We start from the raw sequence: 20,041 nt of genomic DNA on the forward strand, positions 1-20,041 counted from the left end.
TACGAAAAAAGATGAAGAAAACTGGATGGAAGAAAATGGCAATGAATGAAAGGTGGAAGAGAGACAGTAACAGTGCACATATGTGAGAGGGAGGGAAGGAGCTGCATGCTTTTGTCACTATTATGTTGCTATGGTAATGAAGCAAAATTGGGCTGATGCTGCTCTACTGGTTTTGTTTTGAATGAGAGACCAACTCTGAGCAAGCAGAACGACAAATGAAGTCTTCAGTAAGCCTAAAAGACAGTCTAACTGTATTTCATCTAAAATTTCAATGTAAACTTTATAAGAACTCCTACGTTCCTTTGAAATAATAAAATCTAAAAAGATTCTGAAGACTTACACAGTCATATTAAAGTTTCTTTTTGTGATTTAACAGTGAATGAAAACTTCTCAATTATAAAATACATGTTTGCTGCAGAAAAAAATTTAAATAAATAAACAAAAATAGCAGATGATAAAGAAAAAAGGGCACCTGATCCTGGCTGTTAATGTTTTCATGTGTAGCTCTTCAGTCTTTTCATTTATATGTTTTTACCAATTGGGATTGTACTTTATTTTTGTATGTTGAATATTTAGGTTAATTCTAGTTTTTCACTGTCTTAGCTTGGGCTTCTATAACAAATTACCATAGGGTGGGTGGCTTATACGACAAATATTTATTATTTCTCACAGTTCTGGAGGTTAGGAAGTCCAAGATCAAAGTGTCAGCAAATTCAGTGTCTGGTGAGAGCGGGCAGTGTCTCCTTGGTTTGCAGACAGCCACCTTCTGATTGTATCCTTACGTGGCACAGAGTAGAGAGAAAGAGAGGGCAAGCTCTCTTGCCTCTTCTTATAAGGGCACTACTCCCATTCATGAGAGCCCCATTCTCCTGACCTAATCACCTCCCAAAGGCCCCACTTCCAAATGCCGGGGGTTAGGGCTTCAACATTTGAAGTTTGGAGGAGTACAGATATTCAGTCCATAGCACACTGTTATAAATAATGTTTCAAGGGAAAAATTTTACATACTTTTTTGTGTACCTCCATAAATTACCTACAGCTACTTGTGGCATATTGTAGACATTCAACAAATAGGAATTATCATTTTCACTAACAACCACACCTAAGTTTAGTGTGGTCAATAATTATTTGTTGACTTATCAACTGGGGTTCCTTTTCGAATACTACAGAAGGTGCCCTGTAGGGATCCTGTTCAAGTGTATGACTGGAGGGATTAGCAAGCCTTCTGCCGGAGGGTCCCACAAGGCAGCATTTACTTCTCCATGACTTTCAAACCTGATGCTTTGCAGAACCTGCAACAACCTATGCAGTCAGCATCTGGACATGCCAACTCACATAACTAAACTCACGGTAGAGATGGCTAAATTAATACCAAAATTTTAATTGGCAATGAGAAATATAACTGCTAGGGAGATGGTGCATTTCCATCTGCACAACCAGTATTTTCTCCTTTTATAGTCAAACAACAACTGCCCACCGAAAATCACAAGTTTACTAACAAACAGAATCAGATGAGATGTATGTAGCCTTGTTATTCAGAGAGGTCACTCTCTTTCCTGGACATTTCATACAGCCTATCTCCAGTTTTAGTACCATATAATTCACTATATAAGTTTACCCTTTCTAAACACAATTTCCATATCACCTTGATTGGAACTGTGGGGATTTCTAATTGTGGGGGTTTAAGTCACACACTTATAGACAAAGTCTTGGTTTACTTCTTCAGATGGCTGTTCATTTTATGTGGATATCACTAGTTAACTCTAGGTAACTGGGTAACCTTATTTTTCTTTATCACCATATTCATCAATGGTCCCTGTTGGTTGGGCACTTTGGCAGAGAGAATAAAAAGGTTTTAGTCTATTTATTAAAATGCTTACAGAATAAAAAATTTAAAGGCTATGGATATATCTTGAAATATTTGCTTGACAGATATTTACTGATTACTTAATGAAAAAGAAAATAAATGGAGTAACTCCTCAAGTCCAGGAACTGTGGATTTCTCTAATGACACAGTGAAGCTGCCATTTTATAATTGTGGTAACTTTCACTGGCACTTCCAAATTTCCTAGGAGGAGAGGATTTGGCCAAGAACTCAACCTCACTTTAAAACAACTTGGTTTGGGGCTATGCAGAGGTAGTTGTGGGCCAATAAGCTGAGCATCATCTGAACTAGGGGTTTGGGGGAGGACATATCACAGAGTATGTGAACATTCAGGTCTGAGTCCAAAAGACAATTCAGGATGGTCGTGGTCCATCCTCAAGCTGGTCAGTGTCTTCTATGAGTTTCTTGTGATCCTGTATGAACCTACAGTCAGACCAAAAATGATGACCTGTGTGGTCCAGACTGGATAGGGAAGGAAGTAAAGCTGGGAGGAGGATGGTATAATGGGGAGATGGGCAGGGACTGCAGACTGGAGTCCTTGATGAACTTCAAGATTAGGTTAAGTGTGAGTATGAGACTGAGGCTGATGGAGACATGTGAGATGAGAAAAGGCAGTGATGGGAGAATGGAATTTCTGGTGTGGACGAGTTCCAGAATTATTAATTTTCAGGATGTGGTCATGAGAATGAGTTCTTACCAGAAGATAATGAATGATGGAAAGAGGGGTGTTGGGGACATTTGCTGCTTTGCACAGCACTCATATTCTTTGGGAAATAATCCATCCAAGTAAATGGTCCTAGTAGAGGCTGCCAATCATGGCAACCTACTCTCTTGACCACAGGGTTGGGTGTATCATGAAAGCCCAGCAGAATTCTTCCACAGGACTTTTCAGTACTTGGTTGGGGAAGTGGGTGGAAGACAGGAGAAGAGAGTTCCTCTCTGGGCACTGAGCTGTGAGGATATGATTCTGGAACAGTGCTCCAGGTGACTCCCAAATCGATATCTCTGCCTCTAATCTCTCCTTTGTCCTCTAGAATCCCTAAAAACATCTCCATCTGAATTCCTCATTAACCCAGGGCCTCGACAGAATTCTTCATTTCCCCCCACCCAAACTGATCTCCATCCTGCATTGCTGTCAGTAGCACCAGCCATCCAAGCCAGACATCTGGAAGTCATCCTCAACATCTTCCTCTTCTTCACGCCCAAACGCAAGCAATCCCCAAACCCTGCTAATTCTACTTTATAAAGATTTGCAAATTTCTTCCCTTCTCTGTCTTTCCACTGCTGTGGCCTTAGTACATATCTTTATTACAGGCTCTTAACTAGTCTTCTGGCCACCAGTTTTAACAAACCCCTGTCTATTCTGTCCTATTCCCACCCCTACTCTCACCCTGGCTAGAAGGTGCTTTGTCCTTCAGCAGCTCACTCCTGCTCTCTCTGCAGCCCCTTCTCTGGCCACACCCCTGCTCTGCAGCCACTGAACAGCTTGCAGTTCCCTGAACCTGCCACTTTCTCTCCCTGCTCCAGGATTTAGCTCAAAGGCTGCTCACTTTGCCAAAAATGTCTCTTTTTCCTTCTTTCTTCGTGGCTAACTCCTGTTCATGATTTAAGGGGGGACTTGGGTGTTGCTGCTCCAGGCATCCTTTGGTGACAGTTTTCAACCTTGGCTCCTTGGTTGAGATCTTCCAGACATGCTCTTACGCCACTGTGGCATATGCGAGCAGAGGATTCGCTGCCCTGTGTTGTGAAAACAAATTTGTCTTTCTTCCCCATTAAGCTGCAAGTTCTCTGAGGGAAGAGATTGAGTCTTAGGCAAACTTGTATTCCATTTATCCTTAATAAACAGGATAATTTATCCTTAATAAACACCTATTGAAGAATAGATAAATGAGTGAATGCAGGGAAGATGCTCACTAATTCTAGTTCTTTGATTCTGTGGACCCATTCTCTTCTTGAACAATGATGGTTTTATGAAACATTGCTAGATCGTGTCATGTCTGAACCCTATATCCTCATTAAAATTTCTTTTGCCATCAAAGCTGGAAAAATAGTCAAATGTCTTTGTCTTTACAGATGAGGAAACTAAGGCACAGAGAGGTTGAATGACACTCAAGGGCACACAGCTAGGGTAGGATCCTGGGCTCCTCTGTCCTGACTCAGTGTTTTTTTTCCCAGCTACTAAGCTGCCTCCCTCAAGCACTTGTAATTTCAAATACTTTTGATCTTGTTTCTTTGAGGAATGTGTTGAGTGCTTCTAGCCTCAGGAAATAGACGCTCCTACCTGCAGACAGCTCCCAGGAGATATCTGACTCCTTTCTGAAATGATGTTACTCTGTATTTCAGGTAGGAGGGTTAAACAAAGTGTTTCCAATTCAGCTGCCCCTGGCCTCCTCCAAGCACTTCAAAAATTCTAAGGAAAGTCTGCTTCTTCTCTCTGACTGGAAACGTGAACATGGTCTCTGAGACAGGATCCACTTGGTTGTGTAATGCGCCCCCTGGTAGGTTTCTATAAAAACCATTTACAAGTTAGTCATGAAACTAAAGTATGTGGTGCTGGAGGTGGTGGGATGGGTGTTCAGAAAGTAAAGCAAAGCTGTGAGTTGTTTCTATGATTGCTTCCCACAGTAATTTAGGCTTCTATTCCAGCCAAGCCTAGTTTGAGTCCTTGCTTCTGTTTCCTTCTTTCTTCCATTCTATGACTCTGCCCCCATCTGTTAAAATGATCACTCCTATTTTTCTTCAGCTTATTTCTCTGATCACTATACTTATTGCTTGTGACATTTAAACATGTTTTAGCTAGTCAGCTTGACGGAGGTTTCCTTTAGTTATGTAACATAAGCCAGTTTAAATATTTGATGTATTTGAATTGCTGAATTCAAAATACTGTTGGGCATTTCACATTAATTTTAAGAAGATGCTTTATAGATGACTAGTCTGTTTGTCAAATTATTGCCTTTTACCGTTTCTTAAAAGTTTTCATATTTCTTCTTGTGTTTATTAAGGATGGTTACTCACCCAAAGAATAATGGAAAAAAAAAAAGCCATAAACCTGAACAGGAAGGGCCAAGCGGATGGTGAAGACCTTCCATCTTACCCAGGCTTCTCTCGGTTCCACTTTGAACCTTAGATAACACGCTGTTTGTATATATGGGTGTGTGTATGTATGTTTATGTATACAGATGTATAAATTTAGCCACCATGCATACTTGTTGGGGTGTCAGATCAAAGCACCCTGCAAAACATTCTCTACTAAGGACAGGAACAATTTTGAGCACTGTGGGGGAAATTCCAAGGAAGCCTAATTAAAATCCTTGACAGAGCAGATACTGCTTTTTCATGTCAGGTATTTATCACAGAATTTTAGCTTTCTTTTAAAAAAGGGCACTCTAAATATTTACTAATAAAACATTCTGAATCAATTTCTTCCTCTTTAAAAATTCTAGGTGATGAACATGAGGACTGTGATTACGCAGTACTGGAGAAGAAATGATTTGGGGATTGATGCACATGAATTCCATGGCGGCTCCACCTGCCAGGTGGAGGTCTGAGCATCTTCACAAATCCATTCTCCCTACCCATCCTTCCTTGCAGCCTCCAAGAATGCCTGCCCAGGCAGCCTCAAGCTTCCGGTAGGGGTTGCTGTTGTCTAATACAAGGCCTATTGTTCTCAATAGAATTTGGTTATCGCTTCAAATCATTGCTAACCTTTGCCCTTTCCCAGGATTTAATCTGTTTAAATTAATATTGGTTATTTGCTCTTGAGTTTACTGTGAATTTAATCTTATATTACTGTTTAGTACATTAAAGTGCTACTTTGGTTGCTACCACTACACTGATTAGCATTAATTTTCCCCAGAATGTGTTCTGAATATCAGTGAACTTGTTCAGAAGGAATGATAATTTTATTATTTTTAAAACAGTGAAATATTTGATTACTTTATAAAATGCATGAAGTAAATTTTGATGAGATCGGTTCTAGAATCAAACTAAGACTTTCAGAAGAATTGAAACACTCGTCTTCACATACAAGTTTTGCCTTTAAAATTTTATTTTCCTGCTGGTAGAGATGCATTATATTTGCATTTTTGAGCCTGAATAATTTTAATTCCATTTTTATTATACAAACCCAAGAGGAACATTTACTTTGTTTTCACTGATTAGTTATACAATTATTCTTTTCAGATACTACATGAACCATGAACCATAATATTATATTCCCTGCTAATACACTTTGGCAAAAGTATTTACATGAAAACACAATACGTAAATGTAATGACTTTCTCAAATGAGCACACTGTTGCCATGAAGCAATCACCTTTAGTTTAATACAAGTAAAATTCATTAATTTTTCTCAGTTAGCAAGCCGACTTTTCTAAATGAACTAGTGAAGGAAAAACATTGCCTGTTTTATCCTAACCCAGCTGATTTGCCTTTTATTACCAGATGCCTATTTGGGGAGGAGAAAAAAAAAAAAAGAAGCCTTTAATTTTAATAAACTTGATGCAATGCTGACTCCTACGGGATTAGGTATGGTTCTGATATACTTAGTTTCTTTTTGGTTAGTTTCAAAGTAAAAGTTAGATTCAAAGCAAAAGGCTTTGAAGCCAAGATACTACCTTCAAGACTCTCAAACGTTGAAAAGAAGAACTTGGAGACCCAAATGAACAAATCCTTTGAATTGCAAAACTTAACTTACACAAAAGAATATTTTATTTTTTCCCTTTCATTAAAATGTTTAAATCCCATCATAAGTCTAATAACCAGATTATGTCATTTGACACAGACAGTTGAGTTGAGCCTTGTATCTGTAAATACAAATGTAGGTTTTTGGAAAAAAATACAGTTAACTTTGCATTCACATTTATATAGTATAGATTTCAGACTAAGTTAACTGCCCCTTTCTGAAGTAATTTTTTACTTGTAGTGTTGGTTATTCACTTTATGTGTAGAGTAAAAACATATTTTTTTCCACGTTAAGATAAGTTTAAAAAAATGACACTAGCTATGCACATACTGAATAACTCAGGGTATGGGATTTATAAAATCTGTTAGCTATTCCTAATAAAAATGCAAAGACTAAGAATGCTAACGATCTTATATATTTGTGAGGCTCCTGCTCTTAAAATACTTAATATCACTTAATCTAATTCTTGGAATACCTGTTTAGCATTCTTCAGATGGATTGTAAAATGTTAGTTAAATAATATTTCTAAGGGTACAAGGTGAAGACTGAAAATTCCAATTTCTAGTACTGTTTTTCCAAGATAAGGGACAACTAATACAGTCTTTGTCTTGTAGGAAGCTGGAGTCAGATGTTAAAATAAAGTTTACATTAATCCTGAGGAAAATTCACAGTATCTTTCTCTTTCCCTGATATTTCAAATAGCTCTTAAGTTGACAGGGGGGTGGAGTCATTAAAAAAAACAGAAGAATCACAGCAGTAAACTAGGGGTATGTGACATTCTCTAATAAAAGGAACCAGGCTCCTTGGAAAAATGGCTGATTATAGGACTGAGGCAGAGAATATGCAGCATGAATCTGGAGCATCCTGTAGTGCCAGAGAGTGAGGAAGTGCTCAAAACACAAAAAGAAACAAACAAACAAACAAAATGAGGCATGTCAAAGGGAAATAAAAAGCAACCTGAAAAAACTACGAACAGACAAACCTGGAACAATGTGGGCAACAAAATAAATAAGGTAGTATTGGATGTATGACCCATAGTATAAAATAAATAGCCATGAATCCATAATTGAACAAAAAATGAAATATAAAAAATGAAATACTAAAATATTAATATGAAATGGCCCAATTTAAAAGTTTTAAACATTAGCAAGTAGTTAAAACTCTTTTTAAAATACTGTTCAAAGAAAACATATTTGTGAACCAAACTGAGTTGCAGGTCTCCAATTTACAATCTAAGCCACAGTCTTCTATTTGCCCTGGGTTTATTTTTCAAGATTATATAGGGTCATTCATAATTTTCACAGCAAATGTAACCCTAAAGTTTGATGTTGATCTTTGGGGAATAGCAAGCTTGTTAAGATATGAAAAAGGAAATGTGAAAAAATGGGTCTAGAAATCCTTGCCAAGGAGCTACACAGTTTTCTCATATAGAGTTGACCCAACTCCTCAAAACCAACCTGCTTTTCCAAGGTCCTTCTGATCAAAATGGATCCTGTAATATTATCTAGCCTCATAAAGGAGTGGAGAAGCTCCCTCACCATTGATAGGAAAAGATTGATAAGATACATCGTTAGGTGAAAAGCCAAGGTGGAGAACAATATGTCTAATATAACACTTTTTGTGGTAAAGTAGAGGAAAATAGAGATATATTTTTATAGTTGCTTGTATAAACATGAAATAAATCCATAGGTTATGTAAAAATTTCATAACCACTGTGAACCTACGGGGTGGGAACTGGGCAGACGGGACAATCTGAAGAGGAGGCTTTTGTTATACACCTTTTCTTTAGTTATGCTATCACCTTTCTGAAAATTTAAATTTAAAAATATATTCCATTTTAATCACAAATCCATATTCAACTCACTTAAGTTTGAAAAATGTGTTTTGTTGGTTTATGTACTGGAAGAGTCCAGGGGCAGAGTAAGAGATGGCTGGATAAATCAGAACTTTCTTGTTTTTGTTCTCTAACTCTCAACTCTCAGCTCCTGGGTGTTGGCTGTATTCTCTCTTGCAGCAGATGGCTGACCCTCAAAGTTCAGGAAAAATGGCCACAAGATGCATGAGTCATAGGCTTATATTATCCTGAGACCTTGCCAAAGAGGAAGAGAAAACATCTTTCCTTCTCTGACAGTTAAGTCTAGACTATCTTGGGTCACATATCCTTCTTGACCCCTGAACCAATCATTGTGGTCAGGAGGTAGAATACTCTGATTGGCCAGACCTAGGGCATACGGGAATGGTGAGGATGCCCTCACTTGTACCACACAGAAAGGGGAGGAATATTCCCCCAAGGCTGGCATGATGGGCAGTGAACACATATCTACTATAGAGCCAAATGTACTTAAAACCAGAACAAATCCAAATCCCTAGGCATTTATATCTAGACTTACTGAAGAACTCAGGGATCCACAAGATGCTAGGGACCTGGAAAATGACCATTCATCATATAAAAGTTTGCTCTCCATTTATGTGGGCGTGAAGTTGACATCCTTCTCTAAGACCCTACCTGATTAAAGTTGCTATAACAAACTGGAAAACACATCAAGCCCCTTCCCCTCACACACTGTTTATTCACTCCTGATATAAATAGTTTTAGAGTCTAAACTTAAATGATGAGACAAAGGAAGATGTTTGCCAAAAGAAAGAGTAATGCAAGAAGCTCTGATTTCAGAAATGCTGAATTAATCTTCATAACGCTGCCAAATTTTTAGAAAGTAAAAAACTCAGCTAAGCTCATTAAGAAATCATCTAACATGATGATTGAAGACAAAAGGGTGGATATTCAGTTAGTGAGTTACCCAGCTCATGCATCTTGCAGCTTTTTCAGAACCTTGGGAGAACCCACCTGCTTCAAGAGAGAAAGCTGCTACACTCAAAAATATCTACACATAAAAAAAAAAAAAAAAAAAAATCTACACACTATGTGTTGTGAGAGGAAGCAGGGTGAACTAAGCCTCTCAAATCCCTTTAAACGCCAGTTTCCTCATCTGCAAAATGGAGATAAATTTGTTTTGCAAAGCTGTTGGGAGTTGTATTTGTGCCCTATTGCTGCTATAACAAATACTACAAACTTAGTGGCTTCAAACAACACAAACTTATCTATAGTTCTGGCAGTCAGAGTCCGAAATGGGTCAGCAGGGTTGTATTCTTTCTGGATTCTCTAGAGGGATAATCCTTTTTTTTTTTGCCTTTTCTAGGTTCTAGAGGCTACCCACATTCCTTAGCTCATGGCCACATCACTCCAACTTCTGCTTCTGTGGTCACATCTTCTTTTCCAATGCTGACCCTCCTGCCTCCCTCTTACAACGATCCTTGTGATTACACTGGCCCACCCAGATAATCCAGGGTAATCTTCCCATATCATGATCCTTAGCTCAGTCACATCTGTAAGGTCCTTTTTGCCATACAGGATAACATACTTATAGGATTCAGGGATTAGAACACAGACATCTTTGGAGGTCATTATTCTGCCTGCTACAGGAGTATAAAATGAAACAATATCTGTGACTATTCTTAGCAATGTGCTTGCCACATAGCAGACATTTGACCAATACCTCTTTGCAGTTTGTAAATTTTAGCAATTCAGATATTTGACTGTGCATCCTGTCCAGCATTAAATTCTTAGATGTTCAGTATCTTTGTGGGGGCAGAATACGCAATGCTATGTTCTCATGGATGCCAACCTAATTTTATACATTTATGAGCTCTGCGTACTGACCTTAGAAGATACTTTCTGTCCAAAAGTAAAGGGCAGTCCTTGAATAGAACTATTTTAAATAGTAAATGGTAAACATGCAAGTTCTCTTCAGTTACTCTTTAACCGAAGACCAAATGCCGCACACAAACTGTGGAGAATTTTCAGAGAATACTCAATGTCCTGAAGAATGTTACATCTTGTAAAAGATAGTAAAAGGGTTATTTCATCAAAGTATGTTGTAAGAGGTCAAGATGTAACAATACAGATATTGGTGCCTCAGCAGATCTCCTAATTCGTATTTGGGTTAACAGGTTCCCGGGGCATCTCAGCCTCTCTTTTTTGGGGAGGGTCCTGCTGGCCGCAAACTGTACTCAGTGCAGCCCAGTGGCCCTGAATCAGGTTGGTGGATGCTAAATTGTGAGTTTTTCTCTAGGCCCATTATACTCCAAAGACTTCAGTGGCCAAACAAAACTCCCCATCACTTTGAAGAAGGTATGCAATGGCCTTCGAGAGGCTCCCCAAAAGACTCATGAAGCTTAGTTCACATATCTAAAGAAAGGTAAGATGAAGTCTCCACTAATTTTAGTGAAAAAACACCCATGATACCCAGAGGGGCCAATCTTTGCAGTAATGATGCAAGTATTTGGTATGCAAGTATTTGCAGTATTTGGTATGATGGGCCATCCCTAGTATGTGTTCTTTCTGGTTAACAATAGTCTTTGTTTAGTAGTCACTCTCCTATGAGGAAATGCTAATGTAATCCTCACAGTCTTCTGCTGCTGGCTGGGACCTATTATCAATAGGTCATAAATAAACGACTACCACATAGGAAAGACAGTATGATTATATACACTCCTACTACTTCCAATTACAGTTAGAGCAACTATTATAAGGTTGTACTCCTACAGCCACCCTACGGAGAAAATGAGAGGAAAATGTTCCATTAGCTTAATGAAGAGAGCACAGCAGGGGCACAAATTTTCTCACTATTAGCACCTATGGCGCTACATGAGGGAAGCTGGAGATGCAGGGTAACAATTAAACTTTCTGACAATTAGCCCCTACAAAGTGTGTTCCCTGAACCCAAAGGAGACATTTAAAGAATCACATTTACATTTTTCTCACCTCTTATCTATGAAATTTGAGTGAGTCATTTGCTTGTGGAAACAGAGGGAGTCAGGATGAAAGTTTATTTCAGAGTTGACTACAAAGTATTGTTGGCAGGCTTGCTGGAGAACACACATCAGCTGAATGGCGTGGTGTGTAAAAGGGAAGGTTAAGAGAGCTTAAAGCCAAGAAATGTTTACACCAACCTAATTAGAGAAAATATGGATTTGTTCAATGTGAGTAATGTAGCTTCCTTGTTACCTCTGCTAAGAAGATGACCACAGGAGGGGAAAAAACTGCTCCACTCAACGAAGCAGAACACTGACCTCGATCACACCGGTCCACTACTGCTATTGCTTCTTATTGCCCCACAGGGTCGCTGCTGAAGAATGTCCAACAGCCCCCATCCATGTTGCAAGGAGGCCTCTCTCAGCAGGACAAAACTGATCTTAGATGAAGGCTAACTCCTCTTCCTAGGAGCTAGCTTTGACCAGAGTATGCCTTTTTCTGTTTTATACCCCACGTCCTGGTCAGCCTCAGTAACTCTGGATCAGGACTGATTCAACCTAGAGCCCTCTCTCCCCACCCTTCCCTGAATTTGACACCTCCAGGAATTGGGCAACTTCTCAGTTTAAACCCTCGAAATACCCTCAGAGGGGTTTCCTGGATTACAAATTTCCAACCTCTGACTTCCAATAATAGTGACTGAGAGAAAGCTGAAAAGAAAAATGTTAAGTTGAATAGCAGACTATATCTTATTGAGAAATAGTATTGCCTAGGAGACAGTCTTTCAAGCATGATTATCCTTCATGTCTGTGGGGTTTGCCCGTGTTTCAGGAGATAGTCTGCGACTACAGTTAGTCTTTAGGTGTTTGGTGAAATAACCAGTTGTTTTAAAGTCATTAATTCGTAACAAGATACTGAGTTGGAGAAGTAGAGCACTTCCCAATTACACCGTCACCAGTCCTTGTGACAAGCGCGGTCACCTCCCTTTCCTGAATCGTGTGGTAGCTACTTTTCACAGCACTTGCTGCTCTCTCCCTGATTACCAGAAGGCTCACTCTTGCCCCCTGCCACCTCCACCCTCAGGTTCTGTGGCCATTGTGCATTATGTTGTAGAAATTACACCACCCTCTGGACCTCTGCATCTTTCTTCCTCCCCCCGCCCTCCTTTTTTAACTCCAGAGAATTTGTCACTACTGACATACTCCATATTTTACTTATTGTTGTGACTTTGTTAACATTTATTAAGTAGAGCCCTGGGGTGTTGGATGGTGAGCCACGAGGTGTTCAACGAAAACCACCAGGGAAAGTGAAATAGAGAAACTTATTACTCATAGGTCCTGGAGGAGGTACATGACACACTAAGAGGGGCCATGAGGAGAGGTCGAGTCAGGGTGCAGGCAGAGAGAGTGTGGCAGGACCCAGGGCACATGCCTTAATAGGGTCCTCGGGTGGAATGCTTTGGGATTCCCAGGTGAAGGCTGAATTGGTCAATTCAAACCCAAAAGAGTACAGTTTTGGTGTAATCTAAGGGGTGCACAAGGAGAGGCCCTGGGAGATGGGGGAGAGTGCTTATCACAATTGGGGGAGTCATATCAGGATCTTGTGATTCTGCGGGTATGGTGTCAGTTCAAGGCCCCTGCAGGCAGTGTGGCCACATAAAATGAATGCCAAGGCAGGAATATGTGTTATAGGGTCGTCTAAACTCTCAACACTTATTTATGTCTTTATTTCCTATCTCTCCTTAATATAGTATAAGCTCAATGAGGGCAGGGGTTTGTTTTATTCATTGCTGAATTCCCAGTGCCTAATATGCCTGAACATAGTAGATGCTCAATAAATAGTTGTTGAATTAAAGAAAAAACTGTAGGCAGAAATTTACCAAAGTCTTTGTATATGTGTGTGTGTTTGCGACCCAACCAAGAAAATTCTGCAAGGGAAAGATCTTTATAACTCCACAACTTGCCTTCCTAACTATGAGCCCTACCATCATTTTCATCACCATCACTCTTTCCTATTGCTAATAATTTGTGTCATCCAAATTATTTTCCCCAAATTACATGGCTACAAACGATAATATTTGGTTTACATAAAATGTGTCTTATATGCATAATAGAAGCATAGCAGGTGACAGAGACTTAGAGATCACCCAGTCATCTTGCCTTGCTCCCACATTTTTCAGATGAGGAAACAGATAGTAAATGATGTAGTCATGATTGCATAGCTACCAGCACTGCCTGGATCTGGGGGCTTTTGTTTTAGTTTTAGGATAGAAAAGTCATGTGACTTTACAAAGGGATTTGAAAACCTGTCCTCATCAGAATAGAAGATCCCCCGTTAAACTCGCAAGCCCTAATTCCCCGTTTGGGATCTGGAGGTAATGATTTATCAGGGTGGACCATGTGAACAGGATGAGTAGGGAATGGTTGACGTGGTGTAATTTGAGAGGTAGGATGGAGGCCCTATAACTCCAAATACAGAACACCCCCAAGGTCAGAAATTGCACCATTGGCCTTTGTGCCAAGCTTTACTCACTCTGCAGTCCTATTTGAAAAGCAAATCTTCTGAATGGTGGAACACACAGGTTCCTAATACTTCAGTGGGTACTGTACATCTCTGGATGTTTTCTGCAGTTGGTGTACGTGGCACAAAACAAAGCATGTTTTGCGGGTAGAGAGGAGTAGGCAGTGATGTATCGAGGGCAGGGTGGTCCTCTTCGCATGTACGCAAGAAGGGGATGCATTGTCTGTAGAGAAGCTAAACACAATAACAAAACTGATCAAAAGTTGGTCTGCTTTTTATTGCCATGTGCCAACAATTCTAAATAAGGTTAGTGATGAAATAATCCTCCCCCAAACTCTTTTAGTCTAAATTCTAAACAATTGCTGTCATTATTGTTGAGTTAAAATATATAAAATGAGCACATTTTGATAACTTATCCTTTAATAAACACTGTATCCTACATGTAGATTGATTTGGAGAATTCCCAATTATACTGTTTGCCCCACACGTGGACCCGGCTACACTCATTCCTTTCCAGAGTAATAACAATTGAAGATTGTTAAAGCTTGCTTTGAAAGCAGTTTCTCTCTCTAAACTTTGGGGCACTACATAGTCCTGTGTTTAAACAGCTTTTTTTTTTTCTTTTGAAATTAACAATTTAGCACAGTGATTGGAAAGATGAAGAAATAGAACTTGGGTTGCTTCAATTCGGTCTTTCTGGGCAGTTTTTATTATAATAGTGAAACAGTATACTAACTCTGAGGTATAATGTTTCTGTTTGGGAAGTGTAAATTTTGTTTCAAACAACAAATCTTTTACTCAATTAGAATAATACCTTCATCGTTAATCATTTGTTTTAAACTAAAAAATAACAAGAAAATAGAATGTTACATCAGTGGTATGTTTTAGTTGTCTAAATTGTACCTTTTGCATATGTTTTGGTTTTATTAAAACTCACTTATCAGTTACTGCAATGTTATTTTTTGTTACTGTAACAAACTGTTATGTAGGTATAAATTCATCCCCCTTTAAAAATACATCAATGTAATTTAAAACTAAGTACATTTTAGTTTGTTCTGTGATATTTTATTTTGTATTTTTTACTGGCATGATTATTATATATATGGCATATATATACATATATGAGATACACACATATGTACATACATATTCAATAAAAGACAATTTTTATTATCTGCACCCCTTTTCTGGCCATCATTCTTGTTCCTTTCGTATGCTGAAAATAATTTTGTCATATGGAGGTGATAGGTGTTAAAAAATAATCCACTCCATATGTCAAATACTGCAGGTATGCCACCAATATCCACACTGACACTACACTGAGATCTTCTACCAGCATCTCTAGTAGCTAGTTGTAACTTTGCAAATAATACTTCGCATGTTGGTTGTTTTTTCTAGTGATTACTAAGCCAATGGTTTGTATAACAATTTGAGTTCCATTTTTAACTCCATCAAAAGATAAGGATTCTTACTATTGTAATTACTTTGTCTTTACCGGTTAAATTAACATTCAGCTCTTGGGGTTGCTGTGCAACATACGATATGATTTTACCTACTGTTTGTTCAAAGTAGTCTTGTCACAGTAACAGCATGCTAGCTTGAAAAGCCTTGTAACAAATAGGTAAATACACATCTTTTGTGAATTAAAGGGGGTAATTATGTCAGCCTTACTGCATTTGTGGGTGAATAACTAAAAATAATTGAAGTAAAAATGTCAGGAAATATTTAACATTAAATACAAGGAATCACAAGATTGTCATAAAAATGAGAATGACCTATAAAACACAATTTTTAGTTTCTCTTGAGAGAGTACCCACATTAGAATATGAAAACACATGCACAAATACTCTTTTATTTCCCCTTCATTTTAAGCAGTCCCACTCCTATATACTACAGGTACAATTGCTATAATTTTCCTGTCAAAATAGATCTTTGCTATAAAAGACCCCCAAATGATTATTTTAAAAATTTATCTTTATGCTTTATACAAACAGAACCCAAATAAATCTTGATATTGAAAATATTTTGGCTTGCTAGAAACATGTAGGATTATGCTATACGGGGTGTGCTTATTATTGAGATTCATTAAAAACAAACACATCAGAATTTGCAACTGAGCTTCAAAGTAGTCTTTGGTTAACTACACACTTATTCCATGATTCTGTCTTTGTACCAAATCTTTCTGGGAATTCCTTTTTCTTTGTGAATAGCCTTTAAACCATGTGGCATATTCTTCCAAATATTTGATTTCTTAAATTTAAGCCCCATGACTATAAGATGGTTGATTAAGCTAGATAAAATGGTTTTTTATTTAATACAATGAGGCAATCATAAGATTCATTTTCCTTCTGCAGCTTCTAAATTAGCTTTGAAGGCTTTTGCAAAGAGAAGTCCCCGAAATATCTTTCTTGCTATGATAGCTTCACTAGAATCACCTCTAGAGGAGATTAATCTGAAAGACAACATGTATTTGAATACCTGGTGAATAACTGGTGGGGTTGTTGATGATGTGAGTCCCATTTTTAAAAGAGAGGCAAATGGATTCTAATGGTTTTTGATGTAAAGCAGTGATGGTGGCATAACTAAGTTAGCTGTGTTTGAACAAGAGTGAAATACTTCAAGTTAGAAGTCACCAGGAAACTGACATAATCAGTTTCACAATCATATTAAATTTTCTCTGATCTTTTTCTCTTAAATTTTGCCTAGAACATTATCAGTGGTGGATCAATGACACCATTTTGCATATGTAATTATTCTCAACCTCATTCCAAAAATGATTTGAGGAAATTAAAAATAAAGGGTATAATAGTATAATATTAGTAAAGTTCAATATAATAGGATAGAGTAGTACAATAGGATACAGTAAGATAAAAAGATAGAGAAATTGAGGCAAAGGAAAGTAAAGTTAGAATAGTAAAATGATTCAATACAAAGATGACAAAAAATATATATGAAAAACTCTGCACATCTTTAATAAAGGTCAAAATTTCAGCTCTCAGCTTCCTTGTGACCAGAGAGGAAAATGATCTGTTACAAGAATATATATGTGTGTGAATGAGTTCATTCTCTTTCTCTTCTCTCTCCCCACCCTGTCCCCACCCCCCGTGTGGTGTGTGTGCGTGTTTAAGGAAAAGCAGTGGGGCTGGTTAGCTTAACTAGATGGAAATCTAAACCTAACTTTGCCATTAACACAAACTTTAAATTTGTCTGTCCTGCAGTAAATGTGGGGATTTAATATTTTGCTTTTCCCTATTTTGCTAGCACATTACAAAAAAGAAAATACTTGGGATGTAAATAATAGTGACCTACTTCCAGTTCGTAAGTCATTAATAGAAACAGCTATCATTATTTGAGGGCAAGTCAAGGGGAATGTGTGCCATCACCCGTGTACCATTCACTTTATATGTGCTGTGTCATTTCATTCATACACCAATCTTATGAAGATTCCTATTTTACAAATGAGGACGCTGGGTCCAAGGTTTCCTTAAACAGAGATGGCATTTGAACTGTGTCTGCCTAACCTGAAAGTCACACTATATTCTCCACTGACCACACTGCTTACTAACCCCTCCAAGGGCTTTACTGGAAAACTATGTTAAGTAGCACAATGAAGACTCATCCTGATTTCAGATTCCCTGAGCGTCAATCTTTCATTTTCAAAAAGGCTCAAGGTAACTTTTGTGTACCCATTTGAGCTTCAACTTTTCTGTTGCCAAATACTACCTGAACTATTATTTACTCTATATTTTGCCTTATATGTATTCATTTAAAATTTATCAATAGAGGAAAATTTATACTATTAAAAATGTACAACCAGCATGTTTGCTAGAAATAGAAACATAAAGGAAATAACTATTAATAGCTGTGAGTTTATGTGGCCTCTAGGAAGCTCTCAGGCACCATCAACTGGGCATCCCAAGGGAAGCCTCTGGTGCAGGACTGGGAAGTTAGGAAGCTCCTCCCTCCCTGGGTGTGGGGAGTGGTCCTCAACACGAGTTTCCTGAGGGTCACACACAGGCCTCGATGGTTTTATCATGCCATTCACTTTTCCACTTTCAGATATCAGACAGTCTTCGCGTTGTGGTAGGGACTCAGGCCTAGAGAAGATGAAGGAATATGTCCACTGCTATTAGAAATCTGTAGCTGCAGCTCAGAGTACTTTATTCAATAGAGCTAATTTGGGCAAAAGTGCTGGTAGAATAAAAAAACAAAATGTTCCTATTCTGTTAAAAGAGAACAAATTATTTTCAACTCTTTTTAGCATTACTAAGATTTAAGTGCCCTGATCCAAAACTTCAGATTTCTAGGAAGCTAAATTTGACGATTCAAATATTTCATTAAATCAATAAATCAAGCAATCTGCGTTTTTTTTTTTTTTGCAGGGGGCGGGGATCGCGGGGTTCGCGGGCCTCTCACTGCTGTGGCCTCTCCCGTTGCGGAGCACAGGCTCCGGACGCGCAGGCTCAGCGGCCATGGCTCACGGGCCCAACCGCTCCACGGCACGTGGGATCTTCCCAGCCCAGGGCACGAACCCATGTCCCCTGCATTGGCAGGCGGACTCTCAACCACTGCGCCACCAGGGAAGCCCAAGCAATCTGCCATTTAAAAAAATTATGTTGTCAATTAAATCACTTTTTTCTATTATTTTTAAGAAAAAAATTTCAAGAAAATTCAAGAGATAAGAGTTGGTACTTAAAACATTTCTTTCTTTCAGATTGTAAATTCTGGGAAAGCAAGCACTTTGTTTAATCTTTACCTTTAATCTTTACCTTTTTTTCCCTAGAGTCTAGTACCATATATTACATAATAAATAATGTGTCAGAATATTCTGAATGTATTTATTTCCTTACCAGGTTTAATCAGTTGTTCATCTTATGAAGAAATGATTCCCACACGTAGCAATTAGTTATGAATGGTACAGACTTAATCTTGGACATTATAAAGAAAAGCCTTCCAGAAGTTAATTGAGCTCTGTTAATAGTTTGTGGGTTATTACTGCATTTGTTCAATGTTCCTGTGGATGAATTTTATTTTCGCTCAATCCCACTTTTGGCAGAATATGACTGTTAGGTCACCTTATAATATGTGAGTTTTGCGTAAATGTCTTTCCATGAATAATGATGAATTGTTAAACTTTAGCAAACTTTATATAAACACTTAAACCCACTCAGTTCTACGGCCATTTTATTAACTCCCAAAGACCCATTCAAGCAATGGAGTAGGCATTCCTGCAATACAATATACAGCTGAACATTCAAAACCAAGGCCAAATGGACAATTCATATAATTTTGATAGTCTGAAGGCATAACTGTCTAATAACTAGTTGCATGAAAAGGCCATTTTTAATCTTTGATGTAGAAGGGAATGAACACTAATCAAATACCTATGTACTTAGAACTTTGTATCATTCAATGCTCACAATACCCTATGAAGCTTTGAGGAAAGAGAAGACCACAGACGTTAAGTAATTTATCCAAGGCCACCCAGCTTGTAAATGGCAGAGCTGGGATTTGAAATCAGGCCTGTATGACTTCAAAGATTATATATTTCCTCTACATCATTCTGCCTTTATGATAAATGGAAATTTTCAAAATAATCACTTGGAATTCTTGGATACTGGCAACTCTACTTCATCAGTATATGGGACTCACCGAAAGCTGTGACTTTATGAGGTGAGGGGAGTCATAGCATACCAGGTCATATTATATTGAACAAAATGAGGATTGACTCTGGTGAATAGTGGGGAGCTCACAAAGCCATTGTAGAGTAAGTTCCAGAAGGGAATTTCTAAGATGAGAGTGCCAAATGCTTTAGGGTTTACGGAAGCATAATTGCAAAGAATGTGTCCTATGATGGGTAACAACTGCAGGCCTCCACTGTTGCTAGTCTAACAGGTTGAGCCAAAACGCTGCACACTGTGTCTGAAGAGCAGTATCACAGACGGTGACAAACCCTCCAAATAGTGTTAGAGATGGCAATCACAGGGTAGAAACCACCTGTGCTGAATGTGAATGGAACTACTGTTTGCCCAATGGACTTTTTATACACACATGCAAAACCATAATCACTCGACATCATTGATTTGTCTCAGGTGGGAGGACAATCTGCTTTATTTCATATTTAACATTTCATTGTGTTAGT

General features: G+C 38.3%; 1 protein-coding gene across 5 annotated transcripts in view; it reads right to left on the bottom strand.

Annotated features, from left to right (window-relative positions):
* Positions 1-5,911: 5,911 nt before the first annotated feature.
* The window catches only part of AP5M1 (adaptor related protein complex 5 subunit mu 1), a 43,650-nt gene continuing 29,520 nt past the window's right edge, over positions 5,912-20,041 (bottom strand). For all 5 annotated transcript variants that reach the window (XM_033851101.2, XM_073800427.1, XM_073800428.1 and 2 more), the window contains one exon: positions 5,912-14,133. The gene's annotated coding sequence lies outside the window, so the exon portion shown is untranslated. The remainder of the gene's footprint in view (positions 14,134-20,041) is intronic.

Source organism: Tursiops truncatus, chromosome 2 (genome assembly GCF_011762595.2).
Source record: "Tursiops truncatus isolate mTurTru1 chromosome 2, mTurTru1.mat.Y, whole genome shotgun sequence".
Lineage (NCBI taxonomy): Eukaryota > Metazoa > Chordata > Mammalia > Artiodactyla > Delphinidae > Tursiops > Tursiops truncatus.